The sequence below is a fragment of the Puma concolor genome, chromosome B4 (genome assembly GCF_028749965.1).
Source record: "Puma concolor isolate L17-30 chromosome B4, mPumCon1.1.hap2, whole genome shotgun sequence".
Classification (NCBI taxonomy): Eukaryota; Metazoa; Chordata; class Mammalia; order Carnivora; family Felidae; genus Puma; species Puma concolor.
Window position 1 is genome coordinate 132,634,048 of NC_141673.1, and position 25,085 is coordinate 132,659,132.

Sequence of the window (25,085 nt, forward strand, 5' to 3'; positions counted from 1 at the left end):
TTAATATGGATAGAGTGTTTATTAATTTAATTTACTTTTTTAAAAGATTTTTTTTAAGTTTATTTATTTTGAGAGAGAGAGAGAGCATGCGTGTGTGCGTGAGCAGGGGAGGAGCAGAGAGAGAGAGAGAGAGAGAGAGAGAGAGAGAAAGAGAGACAATCTTAAGCAGCCTCCGGAGGGCTCGAATCCATGAACCTTGAGATCATGACTTGAGCCGCAATCAAGTCAGATACTTAACTGACTGAGCCACCCAGTCACCCTGGATAGTTTTTCTTACCATTGATTGAAATAATTAAGCAGTTGTTAAATGAAAACAAGGCTGTTGTTGCTGTGAAATCTTTGAGTGCTTTCTATTAAGAATAATATCGCAAGAAGTACGCTTTGATTTTCGAGAGTTTTCAGTGGGTACTTATTCGGTGGTGTCCTTTGAGTAAACCAGGATAGCTGCTACATGAGTTCAAATACAGATTCAAGAAGAAGCAGCTTTTATTATTTCTGCTCCATTCAGATGAAATTTTGTGAGAACATTTATCTAATGTAAAGTGCCAACTCTAGTAAAGATGACCATATGAGTTTATGAAAACTAAGAAATGTCCAGCATTTTAACTTAAAAATGCTTACATTTTGGGCAATTTACATTCTGTTCTACTTTGTAATCTTAGTGTTCTGTTAGCGTCCCTGTTACAGAGTTCTTTGAGGACAGGTACCCAGGGTCTTTCATTTTTTTTTTTTTTTCTTTTTTTAAATATGAAATTTATTATCAAATTGGTTTCCATACAACACCCAGTGCTCATCCCAACAGGTGCCCTCCTCAATGCCCATCACCCACTTTCCTCTCCCTCCCATCCCCCATCCACCCTCAGTTTGTTCTCAGTTTTTAAGAGTCTCTTATGTTTTGGCTCCCTCCCTCTCTAACCTCTTTTTTAGGGTCTTTCATTTTTGAATCGCAGTGTCTAACAGGGTCTTGTATACCTGCTGCCTCTAAAAATTCAGAGCCCTGTGGGGACAAAGGCAGAGAGGGTGGGGGTACCTTGTTAGGCAACTAATAATAAATTATCTGAATGACATACAACTTCTTATTTGTGAATTACAGTGGCTATATTTCATTTCTAAGGTTTTTAATTGGTTCTTTTTTGAATTATAAATTACACTTTATAAAAATGTTTATTTATTAAAAATATTTATTTATTTTTGAGGCGGGGCAGGGGCAAAGAGAGGGAGACACAGAATCCGAAGCAGGCTCCAGGCTCCGAGCTGTGAACACAGAGCCCGACATGGGGCTCAAACTATGAACTGCGAGATCATGACCTGAGCCCAGGTTGGACACTTAATCGACTGAGCCACCCACGTGCCCCAAATTGGTTGTTTTTTATGCCCTTTAATTCTTTTCTTATTTCTGCTTGTTTTTATTTATTTATTTTTTTAAATTTTTTTTTTAACGTTTATTTATTTTTGAGACAGAGGCAGAGCATGAACGGGGGAGGGTCAGAGAGAGGGAGACACAGAATCTGAAACAGGCTCCAGGCTCTGAGCTGTCAGCACAGAGCCCGACGCGGGGCTCGAACCCACGGACCGCGAGATCGTGACCTAAGCCGAAGTCGGACGCTTAACCGACTGAGCCACCCAGGTGCCCCTCTGCTTGTTTTTATTTTAAAGATTTGATTTATTATTCTTTTATTTCTATGTGGATCTTTCATGTGTGCTTATTTTGAAGTGTTTCTCAGATCACTTGATTATTTTTTAATTTTGTCTCCAGTGAATTTATATTGTAGTTGTTGCTGCTGTTGGTGTTTCATCATATTCTGTAGTTTTGCAGGCACACTCTGATGAAAATTCTTTCTCTTTCTCCTATGGCTGTCTCCTTTTGTGATTTTCCTGCTGGTGTAGCACATTTGCAGTTGTCTCTGCGTGCCTTTGGAGTTCCCAGATCAGAATCAGGTCTTGTGTTGGTGGATCAGAGCACCAGCCGCATGGTGATGTTGGTGATATCACAGATTCTGTCACGGAGTCAGCTGGCATTAGGTCAGCAGCTTCCTAAGCTGTAGCTTCAGCAAGTTAGCAAAGGCCTTTTTCAGTCCCATTTTATCATCAAGGAGGAGTGTCCCCCCTCCCCCGTCCCTGGTTTTAAGCGAGGAGCCTGGCTACTGACCCTGCTTCACATGAACTCTTATATACAGTTCTCCCCTGGGATTTACTTCCTGCTGCCTTTTCCTGCTTTGGGGCCCACAGCCCAGCAGACCTCCTGGTTTTAGTTTGGCTCATACTTTGTGTTCCTGTTAGATTTTGTTTTATTTATTTATTTAAAAAAAAAATTTTTTTTTTTCAACGTTTATTTATTTTTGGGACAGAGAGAGACAGAGCATGAACGGGGGAGGGGCAGAGAGAGAGGGAGACACAGAATCAGAAACAGGCTCCAGGCTCTGAGCCATCAGCCCAGAGCCTGATGCGGGGCTCGAACTCCCGGACCGCGAGATCGTGACCTGGCTGAAGTCAGACGCTTAACCGACTGTGCCACCCAGGCGCCCCGAGATTTTGTTTTATTTTTAATGTTTGTTTATTTTCAGACAGAGAGAGAGAGAGAGAGAGAGAGAGAGAGAGGGAGAGAGAGAGTCCCAAGCAGGCCATGTGCTCTCGGCGCAAAGCCCAGTGTGGGGCTGGATCTCGCAAACCGTGAGATCATGACCTGAGTGGAAGGCAGGAGTCACCGGCTTAACCAACTGAGCCACCCCGGTGCCCCCCTGTTAGATTTTAATCTGGAGATGTTTAATATGTTTTGGGGCATAGGTATGTCATTTTAGTGATTTGTTTTTATATTTTATCTGTAATTTCTCTGTTTGTTGTGAAGACAAGCAGCCACAAAGAATGAACGTGCCACTGGTATTACCATAAAGTCCAAACTGACTGTTTCACACTGAAGAAAAGAAAACCAGTTTCTGCTTAGTTCCCTGGTTCCTAGTGTTCCTCTCTTTGCTTTGCTTGCTAGGTGGCGCCAATATGCTGCTTCCTGTGGTGGTCTGCTTGCCTCATTCTAGTTCCTGCCACTCAGCTCTTCACTCTTACACCATGTACTCTGTAAGATCCTTGAGGGCAAAGGTTTTTACTACGTGCTGAGCACTTTTCCTGGCTCCTAATATGTGTTTGATAAACTGTGTGGATGGGGTGTTCCTAAGTAACTTGTTTTAGTATGGAGTAGCTGTTCCGTGAGTTACTACTTTTAGGTGAAATTTAAGCTGATCCTACATGAAGAAAGATTGAGGGTGGGGCGGGGGGGTAGTGTGTACGTGTGGGTAGGGGGGAGTGTGGCATAGGATAGAGCATTCCAAGGCAGTGGAGCAGTGTGAGAAAGGCATGGAGGTGTGACTACACATAGGTGTTGCCACGTAGTTGAGCATTTGGGAGCTTGGAGATGGGGAATGGAGACCGAGGGAGAGGGAAAGCTGGCGGAGATGCTAACGGGGTCTGGGTCCCAGACGCTCCGGGAAGTTTGGACTTCACCCTGTAGGGCTTAAGGAGCTGTTAAAGAAGTGCAGTTAGGGGAGGGGCGCCCGGGTGTCTTGTCTGACTTCGGCTCAGGGCATGGTCTTGCAGTTTGTGAGTTCGAACTGCCACATTGGCTCTTTGGTCTCAGTGCAGAGTCTCCTTGGGATCCTCTGTCTCCCTCTCTCCCTGCCTCTGACCCACGCACGCTCTCTCTCAAATATAAACAAGTAAACATTTAAAAAAAAAGTTCAGTTAGGGGAGCAACTGAAGATTTCATTCTGGAAAAATTAGTCTGACAAATAGACATTTTTGTTAGATGTAATTGAAAAGAATCGGTTACAGGCAGTATTTGCCTTTTTCTGGCTTTTTTCTTACTTTTAAGCTTATACTAGGCTTCCTTTGAAATAGACTGTGAATTACATTTCTTATGCTTGCCATTTTGGTGATCTTCTCTCCTGATAGATGCCCGTTCTTGAGCAGACCACTGTAACTATAGGGTAGGGAGTGTTACAATGTCAGTGTTATGATGTGGTTGCCAGGGGGGTTGTAAGTTTTCAAAAAGGTGGGAACTGAGTATATCAGAGTTCCTGTTTTTGAAAAAATAGTGGAGAATCATGGTATAGGTTACAACATAGGATGATGTGTCATTAAAGTCTAGATAGAATTTCCAAACCTGGGTTTGGGTGAGAATGATGGGTGACTAAAGTTTTTTTCAGTATGGCTCTAGCGATTAAGAGGAAGGTTGGTACTTGTTACATCTGGGCAGATTTATCTGTGAAGCATTTGCTAACCCTTGCCATGTCATGGACCACGCGGGATGTGGTAGGAGTTGTACAGCATGTGGGGCGAACTGTTGGGGGCTTGGAGGTGACTGGCTCTCACCAGGCTGTTCTTCGTGCCCAGCTGCTGACGGACCGCTTTTGCCGCACAGCCTGGCACACTCGCCGGGGGGGGGGGGGGGGGGGGGTGTCCCAGCTCCAGAGCCTAGAGAATTTGTTACATGTTTGAGGTGTTTTTCAGCTTTTAGTTTAGATCTTTATATATTCTGTCGAATTCTGAGGTTAGATACGTACCTTGTGGAAAGTGTGATGCTTCTGCGATGTGCATTTCATTGTGGATTGTTAACTTTATCACAATCCACAAAAAGCCTTTTGATTTTCAGTACTGAAATTGTTTTTGTTTTTCTGTATTTGCATATTTTGCAATGTTAAACATTTATCAAGATTTTTTTCCCCCAAATTCTGTCTTATCAGATGGTGCCAAAGATGAAATATTTATATGAAAGTCATTATATTTAAACTGTAGCTGTAGTTTGAAATGAACCTCTTAGAGCTTTAAAGGAGATTGTAACAATAGGAGTAGTTCTTGTAAAAAGCATTGCTGAAAATTTCTAAAGATGATGATTTTGGAGGAATGTGTTAAAAAAAATAAGCCAAAAAACATCAAATCCCAGAAGTGATTATTTAGGATACTACTTAATTTTATTTGCCCATGTTTTAACTTGAAAAAATAAAGCTTATCTACTCTGTTTTTAAAATTTTAGTCTTACATATTTTATTTAACTTAGAAAACTTTTGCTCTATAACTAATTATATGTTTTGTTTGTTTGTTTTTAAGAGAGGATTTCTGTGTTAATTCTCTTCTGACTTGACAATCCAGGAGTGATTCTGTTATGTTGGAGTGTTTGATACTGCCCTTTGACCTAAATAAAGGAGTGGGGATTTTGAGATCACTTCTGGATCTGAAACACTTCTCACTTAACTGAGGAAAAAGTAATGTCAGTGAGTAATTTGAGATGTAGTATATTTATGGCTTTCTAATAGAGCATATATCTTTATTCCTCTGGAGCAGTAGACATAAGAGTTCATGCTGAAGTGAAAACAATTTGTTTTAACATTTGTTGGAACAGGTAATGTTATAAATAAGTGAGTAGATTACTGAGTCCCTCAGTCTTGGCATGAGGATTCTTCCAAGTCTTATTGAATAGAAAAATCACGCAACAGATAATAGAAGGCTTTCCCTAAGTATTGGCTAAAGTTTCTGTCTAGGATAATTATCTAGATACATGTATATCCTGTTTTATGGAATAGCTGTGTACCTGAGAAGCTGGGTAGAGGTTAAAGAAAAGAAAATTTAAGTTGAATTGTATTTTGAATGGTGGGCTATCTGCATTTAATGGAATCGTGAAAGAAATCCTTTTGTAAAGTATAACAAGTGTCTATTTGTTACACTAAGACTCATTTATGTTTGATAAGTTTGGATTTTGGAAGTAAAGTTTTCAATGTTAACCATTCTTAAAATGAATACAAGTTGATCCTCGAACAATATGGGTGTGCATGGTGCGAGCCCACTTGAGTAACATGGATTTTTTTGGTAAATACAGTACAGTATGTGTGGTGACAGATGGTAGGTACACTTGGGAGTACAGCACAGTGTATAGAGCTGTAGGGTTCTCGGATCCCTGTATTGTACACTTGAAACTAACGTAACATTGTGTGTCAACTATACTTAAAAAGAATACAGTGCAGTACTCTGAATGTAGTTTCCTTATGATTTTTTAATACTTCGTTTCTCTGGTTACTTTATCGTAGGAACACAGCATACGTATGTCGCACATGACATGAAATATGTGTTAATCAACTCTTTATCTGTAAGGCTTCTATTCAAGAGTACACTATTTGTAGTTAAGTTTTGGGGGAGTCAGAAGTTATAGGTGGATTTTCAGTTGTGTGGGGGTTTGGTGTTTCTAACTCCCCCCTTGTTCCAGGGTCAACTGTATAATCATTGATTTTTAATTCGGGGGAGGGGGCTGAATTTGGGGGCGTATGGAGACTTTTGGTCATTCTAGTTACTGGGGAGACCTACTGGCGTTGAGTGGGCAGGGGCCGTGTACGGAGTAGAGTAGACCCTGTTGAGAGATACCGTGTGTCACCTGTCTGACGTGTGGCAGCCGTACAGTGTAGGTGAGGTGATGGAGGATGCCCAGAAAAATTGCTTCTCAGGAAATTCGTTAGTTCAGTTTCTTGGTTTAAGGCACTTCATTGTGTTAAGACGAACCATCAAAAATGGAATATACTTTACTTTTAGCAATTTGTCATCTTTTTGACCACTACAGAAAAGTGAGTAATTCTTAGTTTGATACTATGGGACATTGAACATGAGTTTAATGTAGTATTTCTTACAGAGTATATTCAGTTACAGTATTCAAATACAGTAGAAGGGGACGCCTGAATGGCTCTGTCACTGGAGCATCTTGATTTTGGCTCAGGTCATGATGCGGGGTCGTGGGATTGAGCCACGCACTAGGCTTTGTGCTGAATGTGGAGGCTGCTTGGGATTCTCTTTCTCTCTCTCCCTCTGCCCCTCTCCCCCCGTTTATGTGTACGCACACTCTCTTGCTCACTCTCAAATTAAAAAGAAAAAGAAGTGTAGTAGAAGTACAATATAGTATTAGGTTTTTGTTAGGAGGTGATTTACATTATTTTGTATCTTGTTTTGATAATTTTTTCAAACTTGTAACAAGAAACGTTGTAAACATAGAACCCAAATTCTTCATATACCTTTATCTGATGTACCAGTTGTTTACATTTTGTCCATTTGATTCTCTTTCTTGCACTCCCTCTCTCTGTCACACACACACACACACACCTATACATACATCTATACATACATATATAGAAGAAATTGATTTGTAGTTAAAATATTTTCTGTGAAAATCGTTTCCTTTCATTAAAAGTCATTTAAATTCTTAGCATAAATGTCACTTATTATAATGTTACAATATGATCTCAGTAAATCTTCTAAATTACTTTTGCTAGTTAAATCTTAAAATTGCAAACCATTTACCAACTGCTGTCACACTCTCATTGTTTTTTTTTTTTTTTTTTTAATTTTTTTTTTTTTTTCAACGTTTATTTATTTTTGGGACAGAGAGAGACAGAGCATGAACGGGGGAGGGGCAGAGAGAGAGGGAGACACAGAATCGGAAACAGGCTCCAGGCTCTGAGCCATCAGGCCAGAGCCCGACGCAGGGCTCGAACTCGCGGACCGCGAGATCGTGACCTGGCTGAAGTCGGACGCTTAACCGACTGCGCCACCCAGGCGCCCCACACTCTCATTGTTTAAACACTACATTATTTACATGGGTTTTGTAACCTGTGTCATTAGGTTAGTGAAGAATGTCATTAATGTTTTTCTTTTAGATCTACAATATACTGCATAATATAGATAACCTTGGTATATAGGTCAACTTGAATGAAAATTCTTCAGTGTAGCACAAAGCAGGATGCTCCAAACCACCTCTTTATAATAGTTTTAAGGTACTCTGTTCTGAAGAGAAACTCTTTGAAATCCCATTCTGAGAGAGTAGGTTTTCCGGCGGCAGTCTTCTTTTAAGAGTCGCAGAGACCTGGGTTGGCTTTGCTGTTGACCCACCGTGTTACGCGTCTATGCGTGGCCGTTGGCTTGGCCGCTCACGGCGCCTCCATCCTCCCTACCCCTGCCTCCCCCGTGCCCCTGCCCTTTCCTTGTTTGTCAGCGTGGGGACTGTGCTGCGGTGTCTGGAAGCCTTCTAGCTCTGGAATGTATGATTCTATTAGTGAGAAAATGTGCATTTCCACTTTTGCCTGTAGGAACGTAACTATTGGATAAAATGAGATTTGTGTCTATGAAGCTAAATTAAGACAACGGAAACATGCAGTTTTCAGGGTTTGGGGCTCCTCGTGTTGCTTCATGTTGGCATTTGTGTCCTGGTTATTTCAGGGGTTCTTTTGTTCCAAGTGTAGGCACGTGTTCTCTGTTCATTCTGCAGCTTCTCTAGGCAAGCAGAGACAGAGGGGAATGTATATTGAAAATTAATAGCCTTAAATATTCATCTTGTTACCTCTCATTAATTTCAGAAAATAGATTGATTTATACAGTTTATCCTTGAATCCATGTTATTCGAAGTGATGTACTGGTTCCATATCTTTTTTACATTAACTTCTCTAACAATGAATTTCTACCTGAAAATATTATATATATGACTTAGTATTTCTCATTTGTTAAAAGACACACAGTGGAAAGCACATCTTAGTGATTTTCATTTTTTTTTTTTTTGTAAAGTTGTTTATACAAATTCAACAAAGGTAGAACTGCCTCAGGGAAGGTCTAGGAAAACAACACCTTACAACAATGCACTTCTGAAGGCATAACTTTACAGCTAGGAAATGGCTATGTTGTAAACCTTTACTGAGAACTCAGCTTACTTCAAAGGAGAGGAAAAAGGAAAAGAAAGGCTATGTTGGACCATTTATTCTTTTTGACTTGCTGTATAAATTAGATCTGTATAGAATACAAGAGCTCATGCTGGTGCAAAACTCCCCTGAGTGTAAAGGCTGAAGTCTGAATTTTAAAATTTGGAGATACAGGTGAATTCTATATGGAGGAAAGATGGCAAAGTGTCTTACTTTGACTGTAATTAACACAAGCAAGTGATACTTGTTATGTAGTCTGACTAATAAATCTGCATATATTAACATTCAGTTTTTTGGTTTTTTTTTTTTTTTTTTTTTTGATAGTGTCTGGACAGCTATGTATTATCACATTTTGGCTGAAACACAAATAGACATTTTCTATTAAGGGAATTTGAGCCTGTCAGTTTGTATGATGGATGTCATTATACAGTTGTCTCCTCATTTTCCACAAGTGTGAAATTGATATTAAAAATTTCCAGGTCTCTATCTTTCTCCCTCAAAATTGATCTAAAATAGTGTCTTAATATTACAATGCCTTTTTCTCTTTTCAAGATGGACAAGGTGACTATGAAAGTAATTCTTTCTAGCCTCTCTTTAAAGCTGTTGGTTAGAAATGGTCAGGATCAGAGTGAGAATATCTTCCCAGTTCTTCCCCTTTCCCCAGTCTCCCCTCTCCTACTTCAAGCACACTGAGTCATAAGTTAGTTATTAAATTCATGTTCAGAGATAGTGGTCATGTGCAGGCACTTGATTGTAGAGTGCTATTTTTTGCCCTGAATTCAGAAGCTGACTTCTGCTGGCATCACCTAGGTACCCTGGAGTCAGACCGGTTTTCTTTCCCACTCACACATTTGGAATATTCAGGTATTAATTAAGCTTTAAACAATGGAACGTGAAAAGATTTCAGTAAGACACTAATCTCCACTCCTACACGTTTGTATTAAATTGTGGGGGCGCCTGGGTGGCGCAGTCGGTTAAGCGTCCGACTTCAGCCAGGTCACGATCTCGCGGTCCGTGAGTTCGAGCCCCGCGTCGGGCTCTGGGCTGATGGCTCGGAGCCTGGAGCCTGTTTCCGATTCTGTGTCTCCCTCTCTCTCTGCCCCTCCCCCGTTCATGCTCTGTCTCTCTCTGTCCCAAAAATAAATAAACGTTGAAAAAAAAAATTAAAAAAAAAATAAATTGTGGAGTATTGGCAGTCACAGTGTCTTTTTTTTTTTTTTTAATTTTTTTTTTTTTCAACGTTTATTTATTTTTTGGGACAGAGAGAGACAGAGCATGAACGGGGGAGGGGCAGAGAGAGAGGGAGACACAGAATCGGAAGCAGGCTCCAGGCTCCGAGCCATCAGCCCAGAGCCTGACGCGGGGCTCGAACTCACAGACCGTGAGATCGTGACCTGGCTGAAGTCGGAAGCTTAACCGACTGCGCCACCCAGGCGCCCCGGACAGTGTCTTTTAAAAAATAGTTGCCTGTCTCAGATTCTAGAAGAATGGAATAGTAATGGAAGTTACAAGGATGTGTCAGTAAAGATTTCAGCACTCTCCAGTAAAGCACTGTGTTTGATGTTCTCCCTGGTCAACCTTGTTATGTTCTCATGCGGAGTGACGTGGAATAGGTTTGATTGATTGTAACTTAAAAGAAATTTGAGAAAACAAACAGGTACACATTAAGTTTTTATATAAATTCACAGTAATTGGTCTTGTTTATTTTCTTTAGGTAATAACTTTTTGTTATTTTCGTTTTTTTTTAAGTTTCTTTATTTCTGAGAGAGAGAGAGAGAGAGAGAGCGCGCGGGCATGAGCAGGGGAGGAGCAGAGAGAGGGAGACACAGAATCCAAAGCAGGCTCCAGGCTCTGAGATGTCAGCAGAGAGCCTGATGCGGGGCTCGAACTTGCAAACTGGGAGATGTGACCTGAGCCCGAAGTCGGATGCGGATGCTTAACCGACTGAGCCAGCCACCCAGGTGCCCCTGTTATTTTCTTTATGTAGATGAAGTGTGAAGTGTTCTAGATTAGGAAAGGAGGGGCTAGGTCTTACAGCATTGGAAGAACATTGCAGACTTGTTTACTTGTGACAGTTATGGTACCACAGATTTTGAATTTGATTTTCAAACCTTCAGTTTGTTGCTCTGACTGCATCAACACGGCTTTATATGCTAAATGATTGATACAGGCTGTTAAATCATGGTCACTAAGATGCATTTCATTGGCATGCTTTATTATCAAAAATGTTGTTTTTGATGCTACCATCAGAATAGCCTAGAAGCTATTTAAAAGAGGGTTTCTTTACTGCTAACTAAGGGGAAATCTCGTCACTTAGACTCTCCTAAGGAAACTTACTTTTCCATTGCCGTGGTCTTGGTCCAGGTTGCCCCACATGGAGTCAGTAGGGCCACTGTGATTTTGTTTTTGTTTGTTTGTTTGTTTGTTTTTGCCCAAATCAGCCTTGAACAGTTTATGGGAACTTTGTACTTACATGTACCTGTAGGTGTGTTTACTGATGTGTGTGGGGAATTCTGTCCAGGACAGGAGAAAGACCCTACTCCAACGTTCTCAGTACCCAAACTGACTTTGTTGAGAGGAACTTAGATCTCAAAGGATTCCTTAGTAGAAGTAACTCTGTACTTAAATTACTTTAAAATGTTTGATTTGTATTACAAAAGTGAAGTCTTTATTCTTTTCCCCTGACAAATGTGTTGTCAGAATTGTTAGCCATCAGAAGTTTTGGTCTCACTGAAGAGATGTGCTTTTCTGACTCAGTGCTGAGCTGGATTCTGGTGGAAAATAACAGTGTTGAGATCGGCAAAGTTTTCCTTCTGATTTCTTCCTTTGATTAGTGTGTATATCTTCTCAACAGGTGAAATTCTACCTCTCCTTCCCGACTAGCCCAACTTTATTTTTTCATTAAGTTCAATCCTTTATTTATTTATTTTTTTCTGAAAATATGTTTTATAAAATACATATTGCTTATTTGTTTTGGAACCATTTGAGAGTAGTTGCATGTATCTCACACTCCTCCACACATTTGTCTTCAGTGTGCAGTTGTGAAGAATAAGAATATTTTCTTTCGTAACCACAATGAAATTACCAAGTAGGTAAATTATGTTTATCTAGTCTAAAGTTCTTGTTCCACGGTTCTGTTTCCCAGTAATGCCCCGGAGTGCAGATTTGCCCCCAGTTGCAGGGTCCATCTAGGTGTTTCCCACCAGCTGCGTTCAGTTGTCAGGTCTCCGAGGTCTCCTTGAACCGGAGGCCTCAGGTGTTCTTTATCTTTCATGAGATTGGTGTCTTGAAAAACTGCAGCCCCACTGTTTTGTAGAGTAGCCCTCAGATTCGGGTTGTCGGTGGGTTCCAGTGGTGGAGTCCCTCCTAACGGGTGTGGTGGTTTGGGGACATTCCTCCAGGAAGCTTGTCTGGAAGAGAAAGGAAGACTGCGTGGTGATCTCTTTACTTTTTCCTATTTAGCTTTTCAACAGGAAAATTTCCTGTTTCTTCCTTAATTGAAATAGGATTCATATCTCTTGCATAAGAACAGGATTTATTGCTCTGGTTTACTGGTTTCTGTTTGGCTTTTATTACGTAGGCTTGAGGAAAAAATGATATGAGATATTTTCTAGAATGAGGTGACCTTGAAAGGAGACAACATTCAGCTTTTATCAGGAGAGATTTCTTTCTGCCCAATTCCCATTTTAAATTATGTTGACAAAATCTCAAGGTGCTGTTGAACAAATGTTTTTAAGGGATAAGGTATAGCACTATTGGATTTCTTTCCTAGCAGTCAACCAGCTGTAGCTCTTTATGTATCAGTTGAGATTGCTTCACTAAGGATTAGCTTTTCTTAAAAGCTGGTGCCTCTTTGTCTTTGTCCTAATAAACTTTTTTTTAGCCAAAAATAGAATAAATGAACATATCAAGACGGATTCTCGTTAGGTTTTAGAGATTTATGGGTTTTATTAGATTTTAATGTGAAATGTCAGGATACTTACCATCTATAGTAATGTCTCTTAAAAGTTTAATAATTGCAAGGTGTAGTGAAAGCTAGAAAATTAATTTGCAATATTGCAAAGTATAAGAGACTCAAATCTCACTTTTTAGGCAACTTTGAGACACATGATGCTATAAGTTGATTTCTTCAAGTATTTTAAAAGTTAGGGTGTTTGAATCTGATTGTAAAACAAATTTAAAGAAGGGAATGTATTATTTTGAATAATCATTATGTCTTTAGTGTTAACATACTGATGAGTACCTCCAAGTATACTGCTGCTAGGTTGGTCTTTGGGCACATAGATCAGAACAAGACAAGCGTGACCCTTGGCCTCTCGGAGCACAGAACTAGTGGGGAAGACAGATGTAGCAGTGTTCTTAATACAAAAAGGGAAATGTGGGAGTCTGCAGGAGCAAGGGGACTGAGCTGCTGGGAGGGCGGGAGGGCGGGAGGGCTGGAAGACTGCTGTTAGGAAATCACGTTCCAGCTGAGGTCTGGCTAAGTGAAGAGGGGGAGGGAGGGGTTTCTAAACAGGAGGAACAAAATGGATGAAGGCCTGGAGTTGAGAGGTGGAGATTAAGATTGAGAAATGAAGGAAAATTCAGTATTGGTATAAATAAGTGGTGGGAGGAGGTTAAATTTGTAGTTTTAGCTTAGATAAACACCCCAGTGTTGCCTCCATTTTATTTTTTATTTTACCTAATTTCATCAAAACTAGTCTTTTTAATCTTTCCAGTCCCTTTTTCCTTATTTTTAAAGTATAATCATAATGTTAAAATGCATACATTTTGGAAATGGGGAGAAAAAGTCGTGGTAACCCCATTACGTTAAAGCAGCCATTTGCATTTTTGCATATGACCCTGTACTCTTGTCCAGATAATATACATTTTTGGGGCACCTGGCTGGCTCAGTCAGAAGTGTGTGACTCTGATCTCAGGGTTGTGGGTTTAAGCCGCATATTGGGTGTAGAGATTACTTTAAAAATAAATAAATAAACTTCTAAAAATGTATGTTTTTATATAACTTGATTCATAATGTATATGCAGTTTTATATTTGGATTTCTAACGTTGAGTTGTGTTTAGGCAGTTATCCTATTTCTGTAATTGTTTTTCATAATTCAAATTTATAATTATCATATTCCTTAAAGGTAATGATGCATAGTAACTTATTTAACCATTTTCCTATTTTTAGGATGGTTCAGTTTTTTAAAAACATTTGCAGAATGAATATCACTGGTGAATTTGACCCTTTTCTTTAATAAAGGGAAGTAGAATGAATTCCTTAGGCTAGATTCATAAACTGAAATCTTTTTGCCTATGTCTGCCTATCTTTTTTTTTTTTTTTTACATGAAATTTATTGTCAAATTGGTTTCCATACAACACCCAGTGCTCATCCCAACAGGTGCCCTCCTCAATGCCCATCAGCCTTCAGTTTATTCTCAGTTTTTAAGAGTCTCTTATGGTTTGCCTCCTTCCCTCTCTGTAACCTTTTTTTTTTCCCCCCTTCTCCCCCCGCATGGTCTTCTGTTAAGTTTCTTGGGATCCACATAAGAGTGAAAACATATGGTATCTGTCTTTCTCTGTAGGGCTTATTTCACTTAGCATAACACTCTCCAGTTCCATCCACATTGTCTGCCTGTCTTTCTTAAAAGACTGTACTTAACTAACTTACAGTTACTCTGGTAGTTGGTATACAAGAATATATTTCACTCTGACCAGTTTAGTAGGCTCAAAATAGCATTATAAGTTGCTTTTAGGGGTGCCTGGGTGGCTCAGTTGGTTAAGCATCTGACTTTGGCTCAGGTCACGATCTCACAGTTTGTGGGTTCAAGCCCCCACTGAGCTGTCAGCACAGAGCCTGGAGCCTGCTTCGGATTCTGTGTCACCCTCTCTCTCTGCCCCTCCTCAACTCATGCTCTCTCTCAAAAATAAACATTAAGGGGCGCCTGGGTGGCGCAGTCGGTTAAGCGTCCGACTTCAGCCAGGTCCCGATCTCGCGGTCCGGGAGTTCGGGCCCCGCGTCGGGCTCTGGGCTGATGGCTCAGAGCCTGGAGCCTGTTTCCGATTCTGTGTCTCCCTCTCTCTCTGCCCCTCCCCCGTTCATGCTCTGTCTCTCTCTGTCCCCAAAATAAATAAATGTTGAAAAAAAAATTTAAAAAAAATAAAAATAAAAAATAAACATTAAAAAAAAGGTTGCTTTTAGTTGCATATATTTAATTTTTAGACAGGATAGCTTTTTCCCCCAGATTGTGGTAAAATACAGATAACATAAGATTTACCATCCTAACCATTTTTGAGTGTCCAGTTCAGTAGCTTTAAGTATATGTTCATTGTCATGCAACCAGTCTCCAGAACCTTTATGTTGAAAAATTCACACTCTGTACTTGTTAAGCAACTTCCCATTTCTCTTCCTCTAGCCCTGGGCACCCACCACTCTGTTTTCTGCTTCTATGAATTTAACTTCTCTAGGTGCCTCATGTAATTGGGTTCATGCAGTGTTTGTGTATTTGTGACTGGTCCATTTCACTCCGCATAATGTCGTCACAGTTCACCCATGCTCTAGCAAGTGCCAGAATTTCCTTCCTTTAAAAAAAAAAAAATCTATCTATCTATCTATCTATCTATCTATCTAAATATGTATAAAATATAACATACATGATAATATATAATATATATGATGATATATATGATGATATATAACAATATGAAATTTATATATTTTTAACATTTGTTTAGGTTTGAGAGAGGGAGAGAAAAGGGGACAGCAAGCGAGAGAACAAATGTGAGCAGGGGAGAGCTAGAGAGAGGGGGACAGAGGATCTGAAGCGGGCTCTGCGCTGACAGCAATGGGCCTGACTGGGGCTCAAACTCACGAACTGTGAGATCATGACCTGAGCCAAAATTGGATGTTCAACCAACTGAGCCACCCAGGTGTCCCAGAATTTCCTGGCCAGCTTGGGTTGCTGCCACCTTTTGGCCATGGTGAGCAGTGCTGCTGCGAACACAGGTGTTGGAGTATCTGTCTGAGACTCACCTTTCGGTTCTCTTGAGTAGATGCCCAGAAGCGGAATTGCTGGATCGTAGGGTTATTCTGTTCTGTGCCTAATCTTCTGAGGAACTGCCTGTGGTTGTCCACAGCGGCTGCACCATTTTACATTGCTCAAGGGCTCCAGTGCCTCCCCACGTCCTGGTCCACACTTGTTATTTTCTGTTTTGGTGTGTGTTTTTTTTTGTTTTGTTTTGTTTTTTTTGATAGCAGCCAAGCCATTCTAATGGGTGTTGAGGTGCTATTTCGTTATTAGGGTAACTTTTTTCACTGTTTACATTTTTTCTTGTATCGTATCCTTTTAAAATAGTCCTTTCTTCCAAAATGCTTATTGGAAAACCACAGATGTTAACTTTGGATGATGCTTTTGCATCTCCAAAAATGTATTATGAAGGGATGTAGTTTTTTAATGTATATACAGAAATTTTATATGTTTCTTTTGGGACATGGGTCATTTTGTTATGGGTAGCAGAGAGATAATACATAGTATACATAAAAGGCAGAGGGAGAGGGCGCCTGGGTGGCTCAGTTGGTTGAGCGTCCGACTTCGGCTCAGGTCATGATCTCACGGTTTGTGGGTTCGAGCCCTGCGTTGGGCTCTGTGCTGACAGCTCAGAGCCTGGAGCCTGTTTCAGATTCTCTGTCTCCCTCTGTCTCTGCCCCTCCCCCACTTGCACTCTGTCTCTGTCTCAAAAATAAATAAACATTAAAAAAAATTAAAAAAAAAAGGCAGAAGGAGAAAAAAGTTTCAGAAAGAGGAAGAATGGAGAATAAAAGGTATCAAAGATCAATTTTGCCTCATATATTAGTCTGTCAGGGACTCTGTTGGTCTTACTTTCTGTTAAAATTAATGTGTTATGGTGAATTACAGGTTTTGTATTATGGAAACTCCAGAAAGATCTTTTTGAATGTTAGAGGGACTTCTATGTTTATATACATAAGCACTTTTGTGAATTTTATGGAAATGTCTATGTCTTTATATTTTGTATATATACGTACGTGTGCGTATGGACATTTGATCTTAAATGTGAATATCTATTGAATTGTGATTCATCCAAATTGAATTGACTTACTCCAAGATTTAACTGCTTTTTAATGTATTTTTTATGGTAATGAAATTTTAAAAACTAATGTTATTTGACAGCTTTGTTAGATAGAATCTGGAGTGGGTCAGATTGCTTGGCTGCTGTGTTTTCTTTGAGTCCTTGATTTTAGAAATAGAGTCATATTTAAGTTTCTTCATTATGACTACAAAGTCTCTTTGCTTTCTCTTTTTGTGTGTCCATCTGCATGTGGCTTTGGAAAGCCAGAAGAGTCATTTCTACATAAAGGGAAGCTTTCTTTAAAAATCACAGTGTTGGGGCACTGGGTGGCTCAGTTGAGTATCTGACTTTGGCTCAGGTCATGATCTCACGGTTCGTGGGTTCAAGCCCTGCCTCCGGCTTCCTGCTGTCGGCTCAGAGCCAGCTTTGGATCTTCTGTCCCCCGCCTCTCTCTGCCCCTCCTCTGCTCATACTCTCTCTCTTTCTGTCAAAAAAAAAAAAAAAAAAAAAGTAAAACATTTAAAAAAAATTCAAAATGTAATTCAGAAATTGGAATACAATGTTCAGTTGTGTTGTGTATAGCCTTTAATTCCTACCATTTTTCCACTTAAGGACACTCTCCTGTCATCCTGTAACTACTTGCAGGGGTTATTTCAGTTGTAATTCAGTAATTAATTGTGTAATTATGTGTTTAATGTTAATTTCTTTTGGTAGAACTGAAGGAGATGATCACTCTTATAATACCAGCACCTGGCATTGTACCTAGTAGAATGTACGAGGTGTTTAATACTTTCTGTATGGATGAGCAAAATTTTACTGCCTTTAAAGTGAACTTATGATATAAGTCAGTACGTTAAGAATTTCTAGTGTTGTGAAGATAAGCTGGGGTAATGTATTTTCATTCCCCATGTTTGTGAATTGTACTTTGCACATATTTATGGCAGTTTCTGCTGAGCCACAGAAAGTACAGAAGCTTCCAGCAAGCTACAGAAGTTTCTTGGCTGCCTGTTACAAGCAAAGTGAATTGCCTTTTGATAAAATAGCTTTAAAACTGGGTTTAAAAGAGCTGCTAACTTAATTACATCACAGGTACTTCTGTTTGTAAACAATTACTACCATCTACTGTGCTTTGCGTTATGTGGAAGAAGGACACATATTCTGTTGGCTCTTTCCACATTCTGCAAATTCAGGACACTTTACCTTTCTGTCTTTTTTATTTTGTCTAACTTTTTTCTGTGAAAGAAATCTGCAAACATCAGTGATGAGCTCGACATTGTTCATTTTTAAAATACCCCGTATGAATTATTAGGAATTACTGTAAACACCTGAGCACTATTTGGACAGAAAATATTATCAATATTTGGTACAGGAAAAGGTATGTGGACAAAAGCCAACAACTTTTATTTTTATAATCGACATACATTCTATTCCATATTGATGAGTTTGTTGAGCTTGTTTTCAAAATTATAAAACAGAGTGTTTATATCCCCCCCCCCCCCCCCCGCCCATAAAATCTAAATAGAATAACAGAGAAGTGAAGTGTCTTAAGTTGATTAACCCAGGAGGAGACCAGTCAGAAATGGGTTTATAGTTTAATATTCAAAAGCTGTTTTCTGTTTGTGGCCAGTTGACATCTTGAATATTTACAGATTGTTTTTGTCACAACAAGCGTGGCCTTTCACATGTTTTTTTTCCTCATTTATCTACATGTTCTGAAAAAACTGACAGTAGCTTTATTCTAAAATATATTTCCAGGAAAGCCAAAACAGTTTTCTGAAAAGTGCATAGGAAAAAAACATCTAAATCATTGCCAAGAATGAAAAGATGCTGGGCTGTTATTCATATGATCAAAAAAATTTTTGGACAAAGCACAGTACAAATATCCTTGTCTGTATTTATTTTATAAAAAAGATGTTGATGAAGTATTTTAAAGTGTGTAAACATCTCCATTCCAAAAATGTATGTATGTTACCTCATTTTTGTAAAATCAAAAAAGTGCATGGGTAGGTCTAAAAGGTTGTTAGCAATGCTTATCTCTGTGTGGTAGGCCTAAGATTTTATTTTCTCTCAGCTTATTTTCATATACTTATTTTCTACAGTGACCATGCATTATTTTTGTAATAAGAAAACTATTAAAGATGTATATTGATAAAGGGAAGAAAATAGAGACTTAAAAAAGTTTTTTTATTTTTCTTTATTTTTTAAATGTTAATTTATTTTTGAGAGAGAGAGCGTGTGCACGTACGTGAGAGCAGGGGAGGGACAGAGAGCAAGAATCCCAAGCAGGCTCCACGCTGTCATCGCAGAGCCTGATGTGGGGTTCACACTCATGAACTGTGAGATCATGACCTGAGTTTAAATCAAGAGTTGAATGCTTAAATGACTGAGCCACCCAGGCGCCCCTCACTTTGTATTTTCATGTGGAGAAAGGAAAATGGCGTAAACTGGAGTGTCCCATTAGGTGTGCGGTGGAGTGCGACAGCCTATCGCGCTACTTTGGTGTTATCTTGCTCTGTTTTCTCCCAGTTTTCCTCCCTGTGCCGTACTCTGGGAATGCTTGATTGGGAAGTAATGGGGAAGAAGAGTGAGATTAGTGAGTTTGGCCATCGATAACAAAAATACAAACAAAGAAAACAAGAATAAAGTAAGAATTTTTCTCTTGAAAAGAACTAGCACACGGCTGTGTGCAGGCAGTCCCTTGTTTTGTTTTTAAGTGTTTATTTTTTAAAGTACTTATCTATCTCTCTATCTATCATCCAAGTTAGTCTGTCTGTCTGTCTGTCTGTCTATCTATCTATCTATCTATCTATCTAATCTATCATCCAAGTTAGTCTGTCTGTCTGTCTGTCTATCTATCTGTCTGTCTATCTATCTATCTATCTATCTATCTATCTATCATCCAAGTTAGTCTGTCTATCTATCTATCTATCTATCTATCTATCTATCTATCTAATCTATCATCCAAGTTAGTCTGTCTGTCTGTCTATCTATCTGTCTGTCTATCTATCTATCTATCTATCTATCATCCAAGTTAGTCTGTCTGTCTGTCTGTCTGTCTATCTATCTATCTATCTATCTATCTATCTATCTATCTATCATCCAAGTTAGTCTGTCTATCTATCTATCTATCTATCTATCTATCTATCTATCTATCTATCTATCTATCTATCATCCAAGTTAGTTAGCCTATAGTGCAGCAGTGATTTCAGGAGTAGATTCCTTAATGCCCCTACCCCATTTAGCCCATGCCTCCTCCCGCAACCCTGTTTGTTCTCTGTATTTAACAATCTTTTATGCTTTGTCCCCCTCCCTATTTTTATATTATTTTTGTTTCCCTTCCCTTATGTTCATCTGTTTTGTCTCTTAAAGTCCTCCTATGAGTGAAGTCATATGATTTTTTTCTTTCTCTAAATGACTAATTTCACTTAGCATAATACCCTCCAGTTCCATCCACGTAGTTGCAAATGGCAAGATTTCATTCTTTTTGATTGCCAAGTAATACTCCATTGTGTGTGTGTGTGTGTGTGTGTGTGTGTGTGTGTGTGTGTGTGTACATACATACATACCACATCTTCTTTATCCATTCATCCATCTGGACATTTGGGCTCTTTCCATATTTTAGCTATTGTTGATAGTACTGCTGTAAACATTAGGGTGCATGTGCCCCTTTGAAACAGCATACCTGTATCCCTTGGATAAATACCTAGTAGTGCAGTTGCTGGGTCGTAGGGTAGTTCTATTTTTAATTTTTTGAGGAACCTCCATACTGTTTTCCAGAGTGGCTGCACCAGTTTGCATTCCCTCCAGCAGTGCAAAAGAGATCCTCTTTCTCCACATCCTCATGCAGGCAGTCCATTGTAAGGGCACCTGTTCCATTTGTGGTCTACCAAACCACATGGGATCTCCCACATATAGACAATTACTGTTTTTGTTTTAAGCACTCTCTCCAGTTAAACTCTGTACTTTTTGGGTTTATTTTTGTATTCTTTCTTTTTTTTTTTAATTTTGCTTTCTTAATGTTTTTATTTATTTTTGAGACAGAGACAGAGCATGAGCAGGGAAGGGGCAGAGAGAGAGGGAGACACAGAATCGGAAGCAGGCTCCAGACTCTGAGCCATCAGCACAGAGCCCGATATGGGGCTCGAACTCACAGACTGTGAGATCATGACCTGAGCCGAAGTCGGACGCTCAACCGACAGAGCCACCCAGGCGCCCCTATTTTTGTATTATTTCAGATGATGTCTAAAGAGTAGGATATAGATGAAGTATATATTAAATATAGATTTTCTTTATTTTAAAAGCCTGTCTTCTATTTATTTTTTTAGAGAGAGCAGGAGAGCATGAGTGGGTGAGAGGGGCAGATGGGGAGATAGACTCTTAAACAGGTTCCACACTCAGGGGCCTCAATCCCATGACCCCAGGATCATGACCTGAGCCAAAATCAAGAGTCAGATGCTCAACCAGCTGAACCACCCAGGCTTTCCTAAAAGACTCTTTTAGAACACTTTTAGATTTACAGAAAAGTTGAGTGGAAAGTCCTGGGAGTTCCCTTAAGCCCCCTTAGAATACTCCCACCTTCCTGGTTTCCTGTTACTAACATCTTGCATTTTTGTGGTTCACTTACTGCAGTTGATGAGCCAATATCAATGCATTATTGTTACCTAAAGTTTACATTAAGGATCACTCTTTGTGTTGTACATATTATGGGTTTTGACAAATGTATAATGACATGTATCTACTGTTACAGTAGCGTATAGAGTAGTTTCACTGCCTTAGAAGTTCCCTGTGCCACTGCCTATTCATCCTTCCCCCTCTCTTCTCAAATCAAAGGATTTGAGACCGCAAAGGATCACTCTGCTGTCTCCATAGGTTTGCCTTTTCCAGAATGGCATATGATTAGAATCTTATACTATGTAGCCTTTTCAGATTGGCTTCCTTTACTTAACATTTAAGGTGCCTCCTTTTTTTTTTTTTTTTTTTTTTTGTGGCTTGATAGCTCATTTCCTTTTATTGCTGAACAATATTCTGTAACCTGGATCAGAGCAATTTGTCTATCCATTCATGCACTGAAAAACAAAGGATTGCTTCCAGGCTTTGGCAATTGCAAATAAAACTGTAAGCGTTCATGTATAGGTTTTTGTAAGTTTTTAACTCATTTGGGTAAATAACAAGGAATAATACAATTGCAGCATAAAATGGTAAGGGCTTGTTTAGTTTTGTAACAAACCACCAGATCGTTTTCCAAGATGGCTGTACCATTTTGCATTCCCACCTTGTGTTCCCACTGGCAGTTAATGAGAGTTCCTGTTGCTCCGTCCACACATCCTTGCCAGCATTTGGTGTTGTCAGCGTTCTGCCTTTTAGCCATTCTCATAGGTGTGTAGGGGTGTCTTGTTATCTTAACTTGAAATTTCCTGATGACATATGATGTTGAACCTCTTTTTACGTGCTAATGTGCCATCTGTGTATCCTTTTTGGTGAGGTGATATGGAATATTTAAAAACCAAAATATAATTCTTTTCTTTTCTTTTTTTTAATATATGAGTGAGAGTGCACATGCATGTGCACACACATGCACATTGGAAAGGGGCAGAGGGAGGGAGGCAGAGAATCCTAAGAAGCCTCCATGCTCAGTACGGAGCCTGACGCGGGGCTCAATCCCATGACGCTGGGATCACGACCTAATCCAAATCAAAAGTCAGATGCTCAACCTACTGAGCCACCCAGGCGCCCCAATTCCTTTCTTTAAATAGTTAAATGTATTCTCAGAAAAGTATAGCAAAAAGGAGATAATAAAAATTAATATGTAGCGTCACTTTTCAGAGGAAAAATTGCTGGTAACATTTTGATGTTTTTTTCTTTGTGCATACATCTTTCTCCGTGTGTGTGTGTATGCATGTGATAAACACACTGAAATGGTGGAATCATAATTTTTGTACGTTTCATGTGTACTTGTACATATTAACTTTTCCTATGTCATTCTTCTATAACAGTGGTCCTTGAGTGTTAGGATTGTTTGGGGGAACCTTTAAAATTTGTGATGCTTATGCTACACCCTTGTACAGTGAAGTCCAAATCCCTGTAGATGGACTCAGAAACCAGATTTTTAAAACTTTTTAAAACTTTTATTTATTTTTTAAAATCTTTTTAACGTTTTGTTGATTTATTGATTGATTGATTGATTGCTTTAAGAGGCAGAGTGCGAGCAGGGGAGAGGCAGAGAGAGAGAGGGAGGCACAGGATCCAAAGTAGGCTCACGGCTCTGAGCTGTCAGCACAGAGCCTGAGGCAGGGCTCGAACCCATGAATGCAAGATCATGACCTAAGCCGAAGTCGGACACTCAACTGACTGAGCCACCCAGGCACCCCTTTAAAACTTTTAATTTCAATGTATAGTGAAGATTGAGAACCACTGGTGTCAATATGTAAGAAAAAATATAATTCCTCAAAGATAACACAAAATATGTGATACCCCAAACAGCAACACAAAGATGTGTGGGGTGTGTGTGTGTGTGTGTGTGTGTGTGTGTGTGTGAGAGAGAGAGAGAGAGAGAGAGAGAGAGAGAAAGAGAGAGAGAGAGAGAGAGAGAAAGAGAGAGGGGGAGGGAGGTAATGATAGATGGATAGAGAGATATAAAGGAAATCAAGGGAATGGTTAACTACTGGATTCAGGATGTTTGTTAGTTTGGGATGAAGCAGGGGGATGGATTGGTGGTTGGGGGGGACTGTAGTTAAATGTAGATAATTGCTAAGGCCCTAGTTTTTGTTTGAGTGGTGCTTTGTGGTGTTTATTATTAAAAAGAAATACTGAGTGAATAAGTAAAAGTGGGCCATGGCATGGACCAATGATAAGAACTGAAGTCTGTGATTAAAGCAGTTCTTTGTGCCAGGGGCCCAATGAGGACAAGTATTAAAGAAAACGATTATATCCCTCTTGTAAGTGTATCTAGTGAGGTTTGAATAACACAGTGGTTTGATACCCAAAGTCATCTATTTAAAAAATGAACAGGCTATTCCTGAGTAGCCAAAGATTGTATCTACTTGTTTTTCTGAAATCATACATCCACTCTGCTTTCCTCACAGAGGCTTATCCTGTGCCATTTGTCAAAATAACACATATATGATACATTTTGATGCATAATTATTCACTTTAAATGAGTATTTTATTAGAAATTGCTATCTTAATAAGTGGAATGGGCTGATGTTACTTTGCCCTGATTAAAGGAGTTGTTGGGTTGTATTTCTCTGCCATCTCTCGTGTTTTTACCCCTTGAGCACTGTGCTGTAGTAAGATGGGTCAGGGCGGACCTTATTTTTATCTTTTGTTTTCTGTTTCGTAAAGTGGGGTAGAGGTGATCGAGTAAAGGGACACGGAAATGGAGAACCCCTGCTGCAGGCATCTTCCCAAGCAGGTCAGCTTTAGTGACAAGTACATATGGAAGTTAAGGGTCTGGAAATTAATTCTTTTAAGACTGCCCGTGCCAGAGTAACCCCACAGGTATGTGCACTTTCACGATTTGCGTTCCAGGATTCAGAATGATCTTTGGGGAGAGGAAGCAAATGTGAGAATGCATATAAATGTGTGTATGTATGTGTACACATACACAGACAACCGGCACACAGCATATTCACAAATGTGGAATTCTTTTTTACGTTGTTAGTCTGGTCCTTTAAAATCCTTTGCTTTATGTGATTTAAACATACATAAGTACCAATACGTATATATCCTTTATAAACAAATAAATACGCATGTATTGGGCTATGTAGTCAGAATTTTTTTTAAGTTTATTTATTTTGAGAGAGAGAGAGCGAGCGAGCAGGGGAGAGGCAGAGCCAGAGGGAAAGAGAGAATTCCAGGCAGGCTCCATGCTGAGTGCGGTGGGGAGTGGGGGGCTTGATCTCAGGAACTGTGGGATGATGTCCTGAGCCCGAATCAAGAGCCAGACGCTTAACCAATTGAATCATGTGGGCACCCCTGTGTAGTCAGAATTTAAGTTTATTTTGAAATAATTTCGGACTTAGGAAAATGTTGCAAGAATAACGCAGACAATTCTCATATTCTTCTACCTGGATTTCCCAAATGCTAACGTTGTACCACATTTAGTTTCTCATTCCGTATTCATATTTTTTTCCCCCTGGACCAGTAAAGGGTACAGTGAAGTATTTACCCCTAAATACTTCAGGGTATATTACTAAAATCTGGGATGTTCTATTATGTAACTGCAGTATAGTGGTCATAGTTAGGAAATTAACACTAATAACCTATAGATGGTGTTGTTCCCAAATATCATGTATTTCCC

The 25,085-nt window shown here is 39.6% G+C and overlaps 1 protein-coding gene across 6 annotated transcripts in view; it reads left to right on the forward strand.

The window, feature by feature from the left end:
* The window catches only part of USP6NL (USP6 N-terminal like), a 245,065-nt gene that overhangs the window by 72,727 nt on the left and 147,253 nt on the right, over window positions 1-25,085 (forward strand). The gene's annotated exons all lie outside the window — the stretch shown is intronic.